Genomic DNA, 7,154 nt, shown 5'->3' on the forward strand with positions numbered 1-7,154 from the left:
ATTGTAGTATAAGTCTAAGGCAACACAGATGGCACATTTCATTCTAAGTAATGGTTTACTCATACCACCTGTAAGTTGATGACCCAGAAACCTATGTGTCTAGACTAAGTCAACTTCCAATATCCAGATTTTTATATTTACTTGCTTATTGGTCATTCCACCTGGAAATCTGATGGACAGTTCAAATCCAACCCATCTTTGTTTAAATTTGCCCAAACATCCCTTTCCTCCATTGTTTTTAATATATTTTTGACATCTCACTACCAGACACCAAAGCCAGAAACCCTGGAAGTAATGGATGCATTACTCTCTCTCTCATGTCCCTTTGCTGGCCCTTTCCCAAACCTTATCAATCCACTTTTTCATTTAAAAAATTCTAGCCCATTTATTTTTCATCCCCATTGCCATTGCCTTCTTAAAGGCTTTAGGCATCTTTGCTTTGATAACATCACCATGCAGCCTTCTGACCCATTCTAGACCATCTACTCTATTCCCTTCAGTGACTTTTATAAACCTTGCATTTAATCATGGAATTTCCTTGCTTAAGCACTTCTCATTTAGTAAAGCAGGATGGCAAATGCTTACATAGGTGAACGAGGTAAATAATTTAATGAAAAAAAGCAACAAACGGACTCTGGCCATCTGGAAAGCAGGGTTCCACCTAAAGAAGACAATAATTGTTCAGCTCCAGCAATTGTAGTAGTACAGAAATGTGGGCCCAATATAGCCAGATGGTCTGATATTTCAATAAAAGCCAGAAATTTCTGTGAAGTCTCCCAATTCTTAAATGATTGTAGTGATTTAATTTTAATATGTCTGGCCTAAAGAATGAAGTTAAAACTCTCTAACATGTGAACAAAGATCTTTATGATTTGGTAGTACTCTTCAAATTTCCTTTTTCAGTGTTGTTCTCACAATTTACTCTTCAGTTAATCAATACCATTTGCTGATGCCACATAGTTCCAGGAAATTTTGTGTTTCCTTTAGAATTCACATTCCTTCCAGCTGTCTGTTATCTGTGTATTCTTTATACTCAGATAGGACCACTTGTCTTCAGCCTCTTGAATATTTACTATTCCCTAAAGTGTGCTATCTCTGTATCTTTTATCATAACACTTGCAATCCTATAATTGAAATTATATGTTTGCATTTCTTTCTCCCCATGGCACTGTGAACTCCTTGGAGAGAGAAACTGGGTCTTACTCTTCTTTTATCTCCAGCTTTAACATAATTCCTGACATATTAGAGGTACCCAATGGATGTTGAGTAAATGAACTGTCACAATGAATAACGTGACTATTTTCTAGGCCCTATTTAGAAAATATATTTATTAGGGAAGAATCCAAAGAGAAAATTAGATCTCAAATGTTTTTGTATTAATCAGAGTCCTACTGGGAAACAAAAGCCACACTGATTATTTGAATGGGAATAAAATTGTTAAACAGGTATTGAAAAAGATAAAAAGAAAACTGTAAGGGATCACAGCAGCAGTGTTCTCAGGAAGCAGCTACCACTCCTAAGGCTGCAGAAGCAAAGGAAAGAGGCTGAAATTATTAAAACCTAGCAGCATGGAGAAGGAGGGTTCCCATGGAGTGAAACTCAGACCTTTGGCAGAGCTGGTGCTGGAGCCTCTGAGCTGGACGAGGGTCTCCTGGACTTGGGTTCCCAGACCTCTGAGAGGGAGGGTCTCAGAATGGAGCTGGTGCATGTGAGTAGGGCTCAATGAGGCCTGGTTCTGTGAGATTTAGAAACATTGTAACATGGATTCAACTGTTGCTTCTGCAAAGGACTGTTACTGGGGAGTAAAGAAGAGGAGATGAGGTGATGCTGCCAAGAAGGGGAGGAAAACAGGAAGGAGAGGTCCCTTTTGCTCCTCCAGCTTTTAGAGTCTTCCTCTAGTACTTCTTTTTGAAAGAATCAAACATGGGATCAGCTGGCAAAGGAGAAATAAGGTTTGCAGAGTCCCAGACCCAATATCAAAATGCTGAGTATATAGGGGTGAGTTTAAAGCTGAGAGAAGATATCTGGCATAAAGTCTGGAAAAACTGAGGAAAAACTGAGATGAAGAAAGTAAGCAATTTACATTAACAGACAAGCAAAGACATAGCTAAAGATTGACTTTCTGCTTTACTCATTTTATTGCATTTAATTCTCACAAATTCTCCTATAATAAAAATATTATTATTATTACTTTACGGGTGAAGAAGCTGAGGATGAAAGATGTTTCCCCAGCATCATTATGTTAATAGGTCATGGGAGTCTGAATTTGAACTGAGACCTCTCTTATTCCAAAATTCACACTCTTGATGCTAAACGTGGGTCTTTAGGAGCAAGATGTAGGCTTCCTGCTGAAGGATTAGGCCTGTGTTTTATCCCACAGGTCTTAGAGAAGTCAGAGTGTAATATGGAAGAACAAATCTGACTCTGTACTGGACGTTTCTTTTACTTCAACCTTTGTATTCTGTTGTTTTTGCTACAAGTTAAGAATATTGCCTATAGCCTGAAATATACAGGATAACCCATTCTCCAGGCTCTCACCTTTAAGGGTATAACACTTTTCCTTTCATATAGTGATAAAAAGTTGTAAAGCAAAGAATAACATTTGTCTTTTTGAAAGTTTACAGGAACAATTGTGACCCAAACTATGTTGACAGCTGCAGGAAAAAAGGATTCCAAGGACACCAAGAACAAGGGCACCAAGAAGTTTGCAGTAACAAACCATACCCTCTCCCCTTTTAGTATAAAAGAATCCTGAATTCTAACTTGGGTAAGGTGGTTCTTTGGAGCACTAGTCCACCATCTCCTCGGTCTGTGGGCTTTCTGAATAAAATCATTATTCCTTGCCCCAACAACTTGTCTCTTGATTTATTGACCTGTCATATGGCAAGCAGTAAGAGTTTGGACTCAGTAGCAAAAGTGAGTGGGGGCAGGCTGCTTCCACCAGTTACTAATCTGAAAGAATTAAACTAGCACTAAAATGCAATTGAGATTATACATCAGCATCATTGCACCTTGGGAGAAGTGGAATTTTCACTTTGATATATTTTCTCTGAACAATTCTAATAAGCTCTATGATCTGTTTATTTAATACCTAAGTACTATGGACAAGATCTTTAGCACCTACTCTATTCTCTTAGTATTCTACATGTACTATTAATATAACACTCATCTCACTATAAAGTTTCTACTTTTATAGGCTTCTCTCTATAGTTTTGACTATGAGTTAATCTACTAGGGCAGAAATTGTTCTTCATTCCCTCCTATTTCTAGTACCTAACTCAATTCCTTACACATACGAAATCAGTTACTGTTTGTTGAGCAGGTGGGGAAAACCACTATAATGTCATCATACAATCTATTAGAAAACATTTATGAAATGCTTTGTGAACTTCAGATAGCTGTTATAGTGGAGGTGAGCAAACTAAAGCGTAATCAGACCTATTGCTTGTTTTTGTAAATAGTTTTATTAGAACACAAGCTAACTTGCTCATTCATTTACATATTGGCTATAGCTATTTTGCGTTACAATAGCAGAATTGAGTAGTAGCTAAAGAGAAAATATGGATCACAAAGCTGAAAATGTTTGCTATGTGACTCTTCATAGAAAAGGTTTGTCCACCCTTGTATTAGGTGCTAATTGTTTAGGAGCAATACATTTGGTAGTTTTATTTTTGGATGGCAGAAATGGGAAAAACTGAGACTAAAGATATTCTATGATAGTCCAAGCAAAAAGTAATGATAACTTATTTCCATCAGAGCTGAATAAAAGGAAATGCATTTTTATTCATTTAACAAATATTTACTTAGTACCTACAATGTTTTTATTATTATTCCAGGCATTCAACAAGTTTATTCAATAATGTTTATTGACCTACTATGTTCAAGCCCCATTTCTGTTCTTTTAGAGCTTAAATTCACCAAAATTAGGTGACAGATTGGATATAGTGGTTGCCAACCTTAAAAATAAAACTTATTTTACCAGCAAAAATGGGTTTATTTGATAATGGCCAAGAATTACAACTTGGGACAAGCAAGCCAGGGCAAAAGCCATAGGGCAAGTCCAACAAACAAAAGAGAGGAATGTTATTTTATAGAGAAAAAGGAGGAAGCTGGAATAGGTTGTTTTGAATGAAGGTTCACTGGAGAAAAGTGAGAGTCCAGGGTGATGATGATTTCTCACTGAGTTGCTGGGGTATTCAATTTCTTGTAGGAGATGCAATGTGCATCTTTTCCTGTTGGGTCCTGTGATTGATGATTCTTCTGTTGGAGTTTGTAATTAACTATAATTGACCTCCATTGATAATGCCTGAGAGCTCCCCTTTCTGGCCTGACTCCATTTTAGTGAGGTTTCTCTTTATTAATTTTCACAGGATTAAAGGGCTGAAGAGTCATATATTACTATCATAGCATGTAACATGTTAAGCTATATTATATCACAAGCTATATTATATCCCTCTATTTTGTTATAAGATTCCTGAGGCAGTTCACCTGCAGATTTATCTTTATAGCTCCAAACTTGGGATAATACCTGGCAAAAAAAAAAAAAAAAAAAACTTATTGAAAGGAAGTAAATGCTTGGGAAACTAGAGCTAAAATTCAGCTTACAAAGGAAGATTATGAGGCTGGAATATGTTGTTTGAGGAAGTACTGTAATAAATCCAAGACAATATGCATTCTGTACAAGTGTAGACAGAGAAGATAAAGTAGAAACTCAAATCCCAAGAGGCAGAGCCCATATTTTCTGATTCCTGGATCAGTACTCAGTCCTTACCATGCATTAACCCAGTGAGCAGCAGTCAGCACAAATGCTTACTTCTAAATGGGTGAGAAGCTGATCTAAATTCTCATTAGCATAAAAGGTACAATCATTAAAGTTGCATTATTTAGAGAACATGGCAATTATGAGGTATTAAGGCTACAACTTCCCTAATGTTGTCTCTGTCCTTACAACCTAGTCCACTGGCCTTAGTGATTCATTGCCAACATCTTGAAAATCTTTCCATTGTCTTTGATAATGAAAGGAAGCACAACTGTCATTGAGAGCCACTCTTTAGAAATACTATTATTTGCAGATTGTATGCACTTCACACTGAAATCAACATCACAACACACAACTTGTTGAAACCAAGATATTATTTTTTCAGTCCAGTCAAGTTTTGGTGAATATCAATAGGGTAATGGCTATGCAGTTTTTTTGCCAATTAGTATACATTTCTTCTGTTGGAATTCACACAATTTTTCTTAATTAATCCTGACTTTCATCCTGCATTTTATAAGCTTCTTAAGAAGTTAGAAATAAATAATTCAGTCCACATATTTTCTGAAAAGGGACAAGCTGTTTTACTCTATCCTCAGAGAATAAATTAGATAGCTATTCTGATTAAGCTCATGGAAAACTGTATAAACAAATACAAAAATCATACATCTTCTGCATGAAGCGCATAGATCGAGGCTTTCTGCTGCTGAAGGAGACCAAGCAGATTTCCAGAAATTTGGAGAAAGACAGTGTTATGGGAAGTATTTCCTTGTTTCGTGTGTTGAGGAGGGCATCTAGCTTTTAGGGTTGGTAAACTTTAATGTTCATAATCAGTGTTTGAAATTTAAATCACATTCTTTATATTTCCATGATGTTACCCTCCATAAAAGAAATATAAAAGGTACATGTCACTAAATTCTTAGCAATTTTTCACTATATTACAAAAATGCATATCTTCTTCTCCATTATGATTACATGATCTCTTAACAAAATTCAATTTTTTGAGTAGTGTTAAACTTAAAGATCTTTTTATATCACTCTCATGAATTTAAAAATTCAGAGTCTCCTACTGCCACTGATTGATTTTATCATACCTCACCTTTTCAGTCTTATCCCATATTATCTGCCTTTATAAATTCTCTTCAGGGAATATGTAAATTCCTGCTGTTTACCAAGATATTACTTTTCCTAGGGCTAGTCCCTCTGACAGAAATCTCTTTTACCATGTAATCCTTTCTCTCCATTCTGATCCCTCCTCATATTTCTCTCTGACTGGTGAAAAATTATTCTTTATTCAGGGCCTAGGTCTTCAAGAAAGCCTTATATAATTCCTTCAGTCAGACATGTTCCCTTCTACCCCTGTACATAGATTTCTCATGGAATTTAACTTACATTACACTGATTTATAAATTTTTATACATATACAACCTATCCAACATTTACCTAAAAATGTATTTACTTAAAAGCACTATTGAAGACAGGAGGATGTTTCCCTACTTTTTAGCAAAGTACCTGTCACATTAGATGAGTTTAGTAAAAGTTATTTCAGTGAGTAAGGGAATCTCTACCTATGTTAAACACAAACTTGCTAAAAAGCAGTAAGAATTTTATATATCTAAAAGTTAGTTATTTAACATTCTAGATATGTCTTGGTCAAGAAAACCCCTTTAAATAATATTTTTAAGTGAAGATAATACACTTATTATTTTTAGCTTTTAATTTAATTTATTTTAATACAACAAATTCTTATTAGTTATCCATTTTATACATATTAGTGTATATATATCAATTCCAATCTCCCAATTCATCACACTGCCACCACCACCCCTCACCACTTTCTCCCTCTTGGTATCCATACGTTTGTTCTCTACATCTGTGTCTCTATTTCTGCCCTGCAAACAGCTTCATCTGTACCATTTTTCTAGGTTCCACATATATGCGTTAATATACAATATTTGTTTTTCTCTTTCTGACTTACTTCACTCTGTATAACAGTCTCTAGGTCTATCCACATCTCTACAAATGACCCAATTCCATTCCTTTTTATGGCTGAGTAATATTCCATTGTATATATGTGCCACATCTTCTTTATCCATTCGTCTGTCAATGGGCATTTAGGTTGCTTCCATTACCTGTCAATTGTAAATAGTGTTGTGATGAACATTGGGATGCATGAGTCTTTTTGAATTATGGTTTTCTCTGGGTATATGCACAATAATGGGATTGCTGGATCATATGGTAATTCTATTATTAGATGTTTAAGGAACCTCCATACTGTTCTTCATAGTGGCTGTATCATTTTACATTCCCACCAGCACTGCAAGAGTGTTCCCTTTTCTCCACACCCTCTCCAGCATTCATTGTTGCTAGATTTGCTGATGATGCCCATTCTAACTGG

The sequence above is a fragment of the Phocoena phocoena genome, chromosome 19, assembly GCF_963924675.1.
Source record: "Phocoena phocoena chromosome 19, mPhoPho1.1, whole genome shotgun sequence".
Classification (NCBI taxonomy): domain Eukaryota; kingdom Metazoa; phylum Chordata; class Mammalia; order Artiodactyla; family Phocoenidae; genus Phocoena; species Phocoena phocoena.